General features: G+C 39.3%; 1 protein-coding gene across 1 annotated transcript in view; it reads left to right on the top strand.

Annotated features, from left to right (window-relative positions):
* The window catches only part of AKAP6 (A-kinase anchoring protein 6), a 653085-nt gene that overhangs the window by 120228 nt on the left and 519080 nt on the right, over nt 1-13777 (top strand). The window contains exon 2 of the mRNA XM_030931392.1: nt 6378-6589. The gene's annotated coding sequence lies outside the window, so the exon portion shown is untranslated. The remainder of the gene's footprint in view (nt 1-6377; nt 6590-13777) is intronic.

Below are 13777 nucleotides of genomic sequence, written 5' to 3'. Positions count from 1 at the left end.
AAGGTGATATCTTAAGAGGAAATAATAAATGCAAACATTAGGTAACAAAATAACTGAATTTATATACCGTTATTACTGCTGAAAGTTCCGTTCTGATTGCCAATGATTAATAATCATCAGGCAATAATTTCTTCTTTACATGGCTACCTATATAAAGCAGAGGGATGCTGAGCATTCAACAACAATAGCAGCCACATATATGCACTGTGCCTAAATATCTGATGTCCAAATATTTTTGGCCTCCAAATACTCTCAGAAAGTATAGAAAGTGTACTGATTGAAGCAGCATCCACAGTCAGCATGGGCTTCTGATCATATAGGCATGTGGTTAGAGTGTTTGAATACTTTTCTCTTCTGTGAATGAAGGTCTTTTTTAAAGCCAGAATTGGGCACAGTTGGTAGAGGATTCACTAAACCCTTTCTCCTTCTGCATCAGATTTTGACCTTTAGTTAACTCTCTAACTCTGTTCCCTTGAAAACAGTAAAATGTCAACCATGTTGTTGGGTAACATTGGTTAGAGTAAAAATGACGCTTGGTTAGTGAAAATGACTGCCTTGGAGAAGGGGAATTTACCTGGTCTGGATCTGACTCTGCTCTCCAAGAGGGGTTGTTTGTTTACTCTGTCATGGCCCTGTTCCATTCATTATATTCCCTGGCTACATCTGAAATGGCAGATGAGGAGTAAGCCCTTCTTAGTAGCTAGTTTGAGATAACCATAAATTCTAAGAGGAAGCTGTAGTTTTGGGCTTCTCTGGGTGCAGTGACTCTTGTAACCAGGTGTGGCTCTTGGAGGGATCTGGAAGTTATGCCTATAAAGTTGTTACAAAGATACTGGTTTCTGTGAGGAATGAGGCTTTCAAGGCTGAGCACTCTTGAACTTGCCTAATGTGTTCTTACCTCTGTTCTTAAACTGTCACCTGGGGACCAGATAGAATAGTTTTGGATACTGTATAGATTGTTCCATGGATTACCACAAGACTCCAGAGAAGAGGAATGCCTGATGCTGCTCTGTTGGCAAACTCTCTGAGTAGGCTGCTGCCAAATGTTGGCTGTGATAGTCTTATACACCTGAATGTTCAATTGAGCTTAAGAAAACTCACTGAAGGTATTTCAGACACATATGTAAAATGCAGCCTGAAGCAAGGATCATATTCCTGATCTCATGATGTGGCAGAACTGGATAACTGTGCATTTTAGCTGTTTCCTTCTCTCTTATGGCACAAAGCTAAATTCTATTTTCCAGCTTATCTTGAAATAGGTATAGCCATTTGACCAACTTCTAACCAGTAGAATGTGGGGTGAAAGTGAAGAAGGGTACTTCCAGATCTAGCCCATGAAAACCTCCCCATGTACCATCTCCCATCTTTCCTCAGTTGGTCAACTGATGCCCAGGAATCTAAGGCATTAGAGGAAGGTGAAACCTCAAGAGAGAGGTCTTGAATGACCATGTAGAAGGTCATCTGCAGTCAGGAATATTCAGTTAGAGTTCAAATGAATAAGACATACACAATTATATTTAGCCAGAGTAATTTAGGGGCTTAGCTGTGAAATCCATTAGTACTTCCTTAACTAACAGACACATTCCTCAGATCTACAAATTTTCTCATTGTATACTAGGAGATGCAGGCCAGCTGCATTTTCAGAAATGGCTTTAAGATTTTTAAGAACCCTAACATGCAAACACAAGATGTATGTTTGCATCATGAGCTGATGATTTGGAAATAATACTAATTTGCTTTCGAAATAATAACAATTTGGGATACAGCTTTGTCTTAGTTCATATTTTGCTGCTATAACAATATCTAACACTGAGTAATCTATAAGCAGTAGAAGTTTATTTGGCTCACAGTTCTGGAGGCTGGAAGTCCAAGATCAAGGGGCTGCATCTGGTGATGACCTTCTTGCTGAATCATAACATTGTGGAAGAGATCACATGGTGAGAGAGGGTGAGAATGCAGGAGATGGAAAAAGGGGGCTGAACTCCTGCAGTCACTAAATTACTCCTATGATAGTGGTGTTAGTCTATTCATGAGGGCCCTACCTCTTAAATATCATCACAATGGCAATTAAGTTTCAACATGAGCCTAGTTCCAGCTACTTGGGAAGCTGAGGCAGGAGGATTCATTGAGCTCAGGAGTTTGAATCCAGTCTGGGCAGCATATTGAGATGCCTCCTCTTAAAACAAAACAAAACACAAAACAAAAACAAACAAACAAAAAAACCAGAAAACCAAACCCATGAATTTTTGAGGGAGCACTCAAACTATAGCCAATGCCTACTTACAAATAGGAAAAAGCGGCCAGGAGGAAACATTTCTATAAATGTTGCTGTCTGCAAATGATACTACCAGATTTCTGTCTTGTCAGTTCAGGATGGCAGAGAAAGATTGGAGGCAGACTGAGTTGTGCAGAAGGTGAGAGAAGTTTTATTTTTTCCTTCTTCTGTAGCCCCAGGCTGAATAGGAGGTTTAGTGGTGTTCTAGTTCATTGCTATTTACAGTCATATTTAGTGTGTTGTAGATGGACAGCCAATGGAACATTAGTCTATGAAAAAAGGATTCTGTGGTTAAATATAAATTAGGAAAAGACTGCATACTATATTTCTACAGGAGAGTCTCAATGCATATTAGCAGATTTAAAACTCTTAGAAAATCTGCAGTCTGTTTAATAAATGGTGCAGGGAAAATTGGCTAGCTATATGCAGAAAACAGAAACTGGACCCCTTCCTTACACCTTATACAAAAATTAATTCAAGATGAATTAAAGACTTAAATGTAAAATCTGAAATCATAAAAACCCTAGAAGAAAACCTAGGCAATACCATTCAGAACATAGGCATGGGCAAAGACTTCCTGACTAAAACACCAAAAGCAATTGCAACAAAACCCAAAATTGATAAATGGGATCTAATCAAACTAAAGAGCTTCTGCATAGCAAAAGAAACTCTCATCAGCGTGAACAGGCAACCTACAGAATGGGAGAAAATTTTTGTAATCTACCCATCTGACAAAGGTCTAATATCCAGAATCTATAAGGGACTTTAAAAAAGTTTACAAGAATAAAAGAACCTCATCAAAAACTGGGCAAAGGATATGAACAGACACTTCTCAAAAGAAGACATTTATGTGGCCAAGAAACATATGAAAAGAAAGCTCATCATCACTGGTCATTAGAGAAATGCAAATCAAAACCACAATGAGATACCACCTAATGCCAGTTCGAATGGCGATTATTAAAAAGTCAGGAAACAACAGATGCTAGAGAGGCTGTGGAGAAATAGGAACACTTTTACACTATTTTGGGGAGTATAAATTAGTTCAGCCATTGTGGAAGACAGTATGGTCATTCCTCAAGGATCTAGAACCAGAAATACTATTTGACCCAGCAATCCCATTACTGGGTATATACCCAAAGGATTATAAATCATTCTACTATAAAGACACATGCACATGTATGTTTATTGCAGCATTATTTACAATAGCAAAGACTTGGAACCAACCCAAATCCTCATCAATGATAGTCTGGATAAAGAAAATGTGGCACATATACACCATGGAATACTATACAGCCATAAAAAAGAATGAAGCTGGAAGCCATCATTCTCATCAGACTAACGCAGGAACAGGAAATCAAACACTGCATGTTGTCACTCATATATGGGATTTGAACAATGAGAACACATGGACACAGGGAGGGGAACATCATACACTGGGGCCCATCAAGGGGTTGGGGCAAGGGGAGGGAGAGCATTAGGACAAATAGCAAATTCATGCAGGGCTTAAAACCTAGATGACGGGTTGATAGGTGTAGCAAACCACCATGGCACATGTATACCTGTGTAACAAACCTGAACATTCTGCACATGTATCCCAGAACTTAAAGTAATATAAAATAAAATAAAAAAGTCTGCAATAAAGGAACATGTTTTTGACACTGTCACTTTATCATAAATAATGATATATAATATAATCTTGTTAGAAAATTTATTATATTTTATTAAATTATTATAATTTTGTCTATAAATAGATAATTTATTCAGAATAAACTACCCCAGAATCTCGGTGGTGGTTTGTTTCTCACTCATTGGAGCCCAGTGTAGGTCAATGGGTAGTTAGGAGAAGATGGTTGAGCTCCATGCAGTCATTCAGGGACCCAGGCTCCATCCACAATGTGTGGCCATTATCTTTCTGGGCTTCAGAGTTCCACTGGATTCTTTGCATCCAGCTAGCAGGACAGGAAAATATGAAGAAGAGACACTTGGTCTTAGCCACCTTTGGAGGTGATGCTTTCCACTTCCACTTCCGTTTCATTGGTGAGTGCCATTTTGTGGGCCAGCAATTTAGCTAGTTCAGGTTGTTAAAAGTTTGACCTGGCCTCAGGTTTGATGAGTCATCCATTTCTTCCCACCAAACTATTGACTTGCTTCTGGAAAAGACGATTAACAAGATTCTTACCATCTTGAGAAGCCATATTCAAATCTGGAACACCTGCTCCCACCCTGTCCTCTCTTCTTTATAGCATGTGGATTTTAGCTCTGGAAAGACTAATCTTGTTCTGTAATAGCTCCACATCTTTTTATCTTCTCCAGAGGCTGAGGGGTTCTTCAGAGATATCTTAAAGAGTCAGCTTATAGCAAATGAAGTTGGAGGGAGTGGTTGAGAATGGCTCATCAGTCTGGGCTCTGGGCTTCTTATCTTGCCTCAACCAAGGCAGTCCAGCTTTGATCTGTATCATTAAAATAAAGGTTATATTACTAATGAAAAACCTGAAAACTATGGTTATTAGCTAAATCAATCTTCTCTGCAGATGAAAAACTTGAGGCCCCAGGAAGTTAATCAATTGGCCTGATGTCACACAGATGCTCTAGGAGGACCTGGCCTTTACAGTTGGGTTTTCTCACTCACGGATCCATGCTCTTTGCACTGGGGTAGCTGCCTACTACTTCTCTCCTTGTGTGTGGCATTTGGTCTGAGGTCTAAGATAAAGTGGGGGAGTCAGGCTCTGCTGATGCCACTGAGGACCTACGCAGGCAGATTCACCTTCTGCTTTGGTCTCTTAATTCCTCTCTAGGTGAAGCAAGAACAAGTCTGTCTTCCCATATAGGGCAGGGTTGCTCTGTGCGAGGTTGATGGTGCACCCTGCTGGGATCTTGGCACTTCTCAGGCATTTTATTAGCCCCTATTTACAGAGACACTGCCTGAATTCCTTCTGCCACTCATCCCACACCCCCTATGCTGGTGGTTAACAGTGTCATTTTAAAATCTCAAGCAGGAGGAGACAACATAATTGTCTCATTATATTTTAAACTTTTGGAATGTTGTTCTTTTTCAGAGTTGTGAAGACAGAGTGGATACAGGTCAGCTTGATTCTGTTTTTTTTTTCTCTATTAATGGCCTACAAATATTAAATATGCAAAACACAGGCTGCTGTGTCCATATCTCCTTCCCCCCAGTTCTCAGCACATGATATTTGTTTCTGCTCAGGACTGGAAAGAAGTGATTGTTTTAGGTTTGCTTTTCTTTTACCAACTGGAGAAATACCTTACTGTGTCTTGTTTAAATATGGCTTTTCACCCATTTCCAGCTTTTGGGGTTGGGGAGGAGCATGAATAATCTGTGTGGTAGGCAGTTTTATCGCTAAGAAAAGAAAAAAACAGACCCCAATGTTTGGAATGCCAATGATTTAGGAAGTTTCTAGCAGGTCTGCTACTTGTTCCTATCACTACGTTTGATCCCAGAAAAGACTGACATGCGTTTTGGCCATCAAAGGGAGGGGTTCCTTGCAGGCCAAAGGAAGAGTCACTAGAAGTTGAGGGTCACGTGTTATGCCCCTCTAGATTCCGAACTTCCCTTTGCTGCCTATCTGATGACCAGGTGAAAGCTGAGATTACTCTACATGAGAAGGTTCTATGGGTTGGTGTTCATCAGGGAAAATGACCAGGACAGACTTCATTGGCCAAGGGTTTGCCCATGTTTTGAGAATTAAAACTTGTTTACTTGAGAGAGTCATTTGGTCAGCTGTTTATATTCCATTTTAAATTATTTTTGTGCTCACTGTTTTGTTCTTTTGGTCTTTGACAGATGAGCAAAAATTATTTTTAATAACTTTTAAAAAGCTATCCCAGTGCTGACCAGGGAGGAAAAGGTGATCAAATTGTCTAAAAAGGAAACACTACACATTTCAGTTTTTATTAGCTTAGTACTAATTCTATTTTCTCCTCCTACCTTTTTTTCTAAATGTTTAACAACAAAGTGGGAGATAATTTTTATTTTTTCCAAAATGCTTTCAGGGAAATCCCTTCTAAACCTATGGATTTTAGTCCAATGAGGAATCCTCTTCCTTTGGTCTAAATTTTGCATATCGTCTGTTTCTTACAGGGCTTCCGTATTGTCTCAGGCTCCACTGGAAATGCAGCAAGGATTCCTAGCACATCCCAGTTGCCATAGCAACAGCAGTCTTTCCCATAATGAGCTGCATCATCTGAACTGATGTCACAGCATCATGCAGCAGGTCAAACAAGGCATTTCCTAGTATTGCATCCTACAGATGTGCTGTAAACATCAAAAGAAGACGGTGGGATCAGGAGATGGTGAGTATTAAATGTCTGGGCCTTAATTGCATGGCTGTTTTGTTGGTTAGTCGGTGTCTGCTAAGGCGGAGATTGGGGGATGTTGTCTTTGCTTAAAATGGACTGAGGAAAGAAGGGCTGTTTTACCTAAATCTGTTTTTCAGGCTGCCGGGTTAAGACAAAGGCCTGTAAGAGTCATACAGGAATTAAAATATGTAGAGTTATTCTTGCTCCAGCTCTGTCTGTTATTTTTAAGTGTTCTTACAGAATTTTTCATAAACATAAGATGATTTTCAATTGCAAAACCCCAAATAAGCTTTAAAATGAGTAGTTAACAGTATTTAAGCATTGTAAAAATAATAGATTTCTTTTTGGGAGGCAGAGCTAATTGGCCCCCTCTTTGCTCTTGTGAAATATGAAATATTCAGTGATTTGCAGTATGAAATTCAGTATTTACCTCGGTTGGGTTTCAGTTTCTTCATGGCAAGGAACAAATGCTGAATAAGCATTTGACATAACCCTGATGTGAAAGGGGATCTCTTGCATATTCAAGACAGAATTTATTAAAAGCATAAAGACCTAACACAAATGAAATTATTTGAGCCTTTTGATCTATATGGTAGTTCTTCAACCCATGTCCTTCAGAGTTAGTTGAAAGACTGCCACATATTTTTCCATCTCTAGCTAGTCTCTGAAATAGCTGGAGTTGTTTGCAGACTGACTTGTAACTGAGAAAGGAACAAGTCTCCTCTCTGCGGCAGTTGCAGTGAAGGGTAGCCTGGGGGAGAGCCTCTGAAGTGGCAGTGGTGTTGCCATCCCTTGCTTAACTTTAACAAAAATCTGGGTATGATAAATAAATATCAGGGTCCTCAGTGGTTGTAGGGAATACAGATCTCTGCACTCAGTCATAACCTCAACTCAATTCCAAAACTCTAAACATGTATCATTTTCATTTCAACTCCTAGCTCTGTTTTTAGGCATCTTCATTATTATTATTTTTTTTTTTTCTAAAAAATTAGTCTGACAGGGCCAGATAAGGAGCGGTGTGTTGCCTTTTGTTTTGGGAAATGAAATGGATTTCCCTGGTGCAGCTGATTGCTACTAGGGGAGAGAAAGGAGGAGGCACATGTCAGTTCAATTGATCAATATGTCCACTTAGAATCAGGGAGTGGTCTTGTGGCTTAATGCTGCCAAATTGATAGTTTTTACTCAAAAAGTCTTACACGAAAGAATGGCAACCATTGAATTCCTCTTCTTTTAGTCTGTTTATTGAGGCTAAAGAGATGTATTGTGGAAAGCAGGAAAAGCAATACTTTAGCTAGCTTTGAGTGATTTATTTATATTTACTTATTTATTTATTTTTCCACAGAATTGAGCATGTTAGTTACCATTAGGCACCAGCCAGAGGAAAGGCCTCAGATTTTAATTTGTTTGTTTATACCACATCACGCATGCTTGCTACTCTCAGTCCTTTAAGCTTATGTTTCTGACATGCAGCTGTGTAGGATGGGAGAGGTCAGCTCAGCCTGGCTTTATCGCAAGCACTTAGGAGCATGAATTGTTCATTGCCTGCTTTTTTGTGTCATATAATGTGAGCAGAAAGCTCTGCTGGGACTGCTGGGTGTGAATGCATCTAAGTCAAAAGCTCTAAGGTGACAGGGAAGAGTGTTAGATGGTGATGGGGGAAGGGAAAGTATGTCTCATAGCTAGATTATAAATCTGGAGAAAATCACTTAGTGCCTATTAGAATTCTCTTAAAGTATTATTTCTGAAGAAGAGCAACCAAGAAAGACTTTTTTGGTAACATGAATTTCTAGGAGTAAAAAAAGCAAAAGGCAGCATTTTAATGAGTTTTCTATTTGCTTAATTCTTGTCTCTTTTGTCTAAAGTGCTCTTCAGCTGCTTCATCGTGGTTGATTTGTTCAATTACTGGAAGTCACAAAAGCTAGATTCCTTAAGGGCAGTGTTAGAAAAAGTGGAGTCATGCTTTGAGGGTGGGGAAGGGCGCTGGTGGGTGTGGACTGACGCAGTTATCTAGTGGAACATCCTCCCGGTTCAGACAAGCCTGTAATTTTTCCCCCCACAAATGTTCAAAAAGCAATTACAGTTCTCCAACTTTATGTTTTTGTGCTCTTTTTGCTCCAGGAGAACAAAGCCCTGGTAATGGGAGCTGTCATCCTAATGTTTTGTTTCTTCGTTTCTTTGCAGAGGGCCACAGCCTGTGCTGCTCTCTGATTAGCTGCATGTCTTAATTACTGGCTCAGTTTTAATATATCCCCAAGAGGTGGATGGTGTGTGTGTGTGTGTATATATAGGGGAAGGAAGAGATTTTTCTATGGCTGTATTTATTGGTGCCTCACTGAAACTTTCTACAATTTATGGAATTTTGTTTCACAGTAATGATAGATCATCAAGACCATGTTTATTGGACAAAGTTTAGGCCATGGAAGCCTCACAAGAAGTTAATGTCCTCTGTACTTTTGGTTATGGCTTTCATAAATAAATTACAAAGTTACAAAGAAGTTAATTATTTGCTGGTAACTAGGCCACTTAGGGATGATAGAAATAATAATCATAATAACAATCATAGCTATCATTTATTCAGTTCTCACTGTGTATCAGTACTGATTTAAGTTTTGTGTATATCTTATTTAGCTCTTATAATTATTATTATAATGAAGTAGAGAGTAATAATCTCACTTTATAGGATTAGGTGTTATTATTCACATTTTGGAAAAAGCAGCCCTTAGCCAGGCAAATAAACTTAGCTAAGGTTATGTAGTTAATAAGTGATTCCAAATCATTGCACTCTGGCCATGCAGCACACATGCTTACCCATGGTCATCTGTTTTATGACATCTTTACTGTATATACCATACAGATCAGTCATCTATACTCTATCACATGTACCCCACCCCTCCTCATTCTAATTGGAAAATCGGATTTCACATGTAGAATGAAATCTCATTTGCAACACTAAGATTGATTTCGCTGTAAGGACGAGGATGAATCTTGATCAGATGTGAATATTTACTTTGTACCTAGAGATTTAAGTAACCACAAGTTGATGCTTAGACCTTTGCCACTACCCTTGCTTGACATAACTTTCTAGGAGGATCTCTGTATGGAAAATGTTACATCAGTAAGTGTGGGCATGATGGAGTTGCACTCAAAGCAGGTCTTACCTGAGTCAGTAATGATTCAACTTTCTTATATACCTGTTTTATCACCTATATTTGTGGTGCTTTGTTAACTTTAAGATGTTTGTATTCCCTGGTGTTGCCAGGGAAGCAGAAACTTCTCTCACAGTCTGGAAAGTGTAACCTGAATCTATCTCTTAGGTTAAGAAGATAAAGGATTTATTTTGCTGAATGTATCAGTGGCTGAAACCAAACCCTGTCTATCTCTGACAAAGTACAAGAATGATAGTCTTGTGTAATATCCTGGAAGCCTTGTGTTTGAGGAGAGCTGATACAGTCATTTCTGTATCATCTTGCTCATCCCCAGCTATCCACGCCCAGCATCATTATTGGGCTCTAAGGGCTGTTCTTTGTTTGAGTGTGGGGCTAATGCACACACTGACAGCATGTTGATATTGATTCCAGTATGGTGAATACTTAGAAATATTATTCCACAGGGCTTATTAGCCTTTTCTAGGTTCCAGGAAGAAGTTAACCTTTGTCCTAACCTGCTCCAAAGAGGCCCAAGCTTGTGTCTGCATGAGGTACAGGAATGAGAGGCTGATCAGAAAGCATCAAAGCTACTAGGTGCATTGACTACAGGAGTTAGGTTCCAATTAGGAAATAAAATAGCCAGTGGAATTTAAGGAAGTTGGTGGTCTTGCTACATATCTCTGATTTTTTTTTTTCTATTTGTAATCCTAGAACACATGAAAGGCAATTTGTTTTGATCCCATGGATTCAATTCAATAAGTATTTATGGAGTATCTCGTATATGCCAGGCATTGTCAGGGAATCTATAGCAATGAGCAAGACAGTTGCAAATCTCTTCCCCTACTACATTCCAGAGGGGAAGGGAAAAATGGGTAAATTTGTAAAATAATTTATTCCCTCTAATACTGCAATACTATTTCTATTTACTTTTTATCCCCTGTGCTATTAGAAAAGCCCATTATCTGTGCACATTTGTATAGGTACGTATACATATATGGTTTATATGTGGAGGTAAACTTACTGCATTAAATAATAACTTTTCTTTTCTTGCTTGGGTTTGGATTAGAATCTTTGTGGATGTGGACAAGACTAATATGGCAATTAGCATTTTTTGGGAATAAGCTATTTTGAGAAATAAAATTATAATTAGTCAAATAGTGCATGTCTATCTCAGTTGACAAACTTGACATATGGAAATATGAAATGTGTATGGCAGATCAGTTAAGGAGAGATATTTTTATTTTTATAAAAGATATTCATCACCTTTAAAAACTGTTTGTCCAGAAAGCCCTCTAAATTGAGCATTCCAGCCAGCCTGCTGATGGAGGTATGTACCATACAAGGACAGGTATACCAGTTACCTTCAGCCTCATCTAATCACCCTAGTGTGCCTTACAGTATCGCTTTAAATGGGAAGCATTTCTCTAAACAGTCATATTGACTGAACTCTGTAGATGGGCCATGAGTGTGGTTTTTCAGAGGAATAGCAATCCTTATAGGACTTTGGCCATGGCAACAGAGTTTTAGGTACAGTAGCCCCTCCTCCGCCCTTATTTGTGATTTAGCCTTTTGTGGTTATGGTCATCCATGGTTTGAAAATATTCAACGGAAGATTGCAGAAATAAACATTAAATTTTAAATTATGTGCTGTTCTGCATAGTGCAATGAAATCTCACACCATTCTGTTCTGTCCTGCCTGGGATGTGAATCATCCCTTTGTCCAGTATATCCATACTGTATATGCTACCAACTTGTTAAGTCACTTAATAGCCGTCTTGGTTTTCAGATCAACTATCTCACTATCATAATGCTTATGTTCAAATAACCTTTATTTTACTAAATAATGACTCCACAGTTCAAGATTAGTAATGCCGGCATATTGTTACAATTGTTCTGTTTTATTATTAGTTATTGTTAATCTCTTATTGTGTCTAATCTATAAATTAAACTTTATCATAGGTATATATGTATAAGAAAAAACATAGTATGTATAGGTTTTGTTGCTATCCATGGTTTCAGGCATCCACTGGGGGTCTTGGAATGTATCGCCTGATAATGAGGGGGACTATTGCATTTTGAATTAATAAGGCATACAGTTTCTTCTCCACAAGCACATACTGGTCAGTAATTGAATTCCTGAGTTGGTTTTAAGACTTGATGAAGATAAAGGACAGACTTTGTTTTCCTCATAAACCACCAGCCATATTTTTCTCTGTTCTTCAGGCATGGGGCATGCTCCAAACTTTTCCAGCCATCTTGCGGTGGTGTGCTCTAAGTCACAAGTGGAAGTAGGGAGAGAATTTGGAACCTTTATTTTATTTTCAGATTCTTTTTGGAGACAGGGTTTTACTCTGTTGCTCAGGCTAGATTGCAGTAGTGCAATCATTGCTCCCTGCAGCCTCGAAATTCTAGGCTCAAACGATCCTCCCACTTCAGCCTCCCAAGTGGTTAGGACTGCAGGTACACATCACCCCACCTGGCTAGTAGAGCCTTTAGAATGGGGTCTCGGCTGGGCGCCGTGGCTCAAGCCTGTAATCCCAGCACTTTGGGAGGCCGAGACGGGTGGATCACGAGGTCAGGAGATTGAGACCATCCTGGCGATCACGGTGAAACCCCGTCTCTACTAAAAGAATACAAAAACCTAGCCGGGCAAGGTGGCGGGCGCCTGTAGTCCCAGCTACTCGGGAGGCTGAGGCAGGAGAATGGCGTAAACCCGGGAGGCGGAGCTTGCAGTGAGCTGAGATCCGGCCACTGCACTCCAGCCCGGGTGACAGAGCAAGACTCCGGCTCAAAAAAAAAAAAAAAAAAAAAAAAAAAAAAAAGAATGGGGTCTCACACTGGCCAATACATGAGCAAAACCTAGCCTGCAGCTTGTTTTGTATGGCTGCTGGGCAGGCTTTATGGGTGTGCAACCTGTGTAGTTGCATAGGGCCCTGCACTGAGAAGGGTCCACACTTAGTTTAATACTCTGCTGTAACCATCTTGAAATTCTTAAAATAATTTTTAAATAAGGGGCTCCACATTTTTATTTTGCAGTGGACCTTATGTAGCCAGTCCCATATGGCCCTTTTGGTGCCCCCACTGCCTTAGCCCTGTAGATGTTTGAGTTTGAGACTCCCTGCTTCCTCCTACTCTGGAACAATTCAAACAGAAATTGTAGTGCTTAGAAAAACTAAGGGACCATTGTCAAAACAACCCAGAGCCAGGCCCTTGTACATGGTAATTCAGTGGCATGCACAGGAACTCAGTGGTGTTTCTTTTATAGGCAATGGGGGGGTGTATTACATTATCCTTGAAGATATTTTTTGATATTACATGAGGTAAGATATTACTTGAAGATATTTGGTAGGTCAGTTTATTTGTCACCACCATTGCTTTCAGGGGAGAAATCAAATCTTTGCAAAGCAAGCTAATTAACCATCCTGTTGGTTCAATGTTTATATTAATTCTCTTGCCCTTTGTTTACTACTTGATTACTTTTATCACCTTCTTTGTTTAACTCTCATTTAAATTACACAACATATTTATGCTGTCTGGGTATTTTTTTTTTTTTTTTAGTACTATCCTTTTTTTTCTTTTTTCTTTTTTTTTTAAATTCTCTCTCTCCAGGAGGCCAGAGGGCCTATAATTCGCGGTTATATTACTACAGGAAAAGTTCTTTTGTTTTTCAATTTAAAAGGGAATTATAGTCAATATTTATAATGAACCCTTCTCCAGCAAGGCAGTTCCAGCCATGCTAATGTTCAGAAGTCCAGATCTGCCATTACTGTTTATAATAATGAGATGCTGGTGACCGACTCCTGGACGTTACGGTAGGTGAAGCATTCCCACCCATCACGTCACAGTGAGAAGTGTCTGTGTCAATCTGTTAATCCACAGATTTGCAGAGAGTTGTTAGAAAATGAGTATGAATGATGACACTTGCTGCACAGGAAAAAGGTAAATTTTTTTTGACTGTGTGAGTAAACAGGAACATGACAAATCCAGAAAGGACTCTTGCCACCTCTTAGAAGCCTAAGAATAGAGTCTTCTTCAA

The sequence above is a fragment of the Rhinopithecus roxellana genome, chromosome 5 (assembly GCF_007565055.1).
Source record: "Rhinopithecus roxellana isolate Shanxi Qingling chromosome 5, ASM756505v1, whole genome shotgun sequence".
Lineage (NCBI taxonomy): Eukaryota > Metazoa > Chordata > Mammalia > Primates > Cercopithecidae > Rhinopithecus > Rhinopithecus roxellana.
The sequence above is the reverse complement of the archived record's forward strand: the minus strand, read 5'-3'. Positions and strand labels throughout refer to the sequence as shown.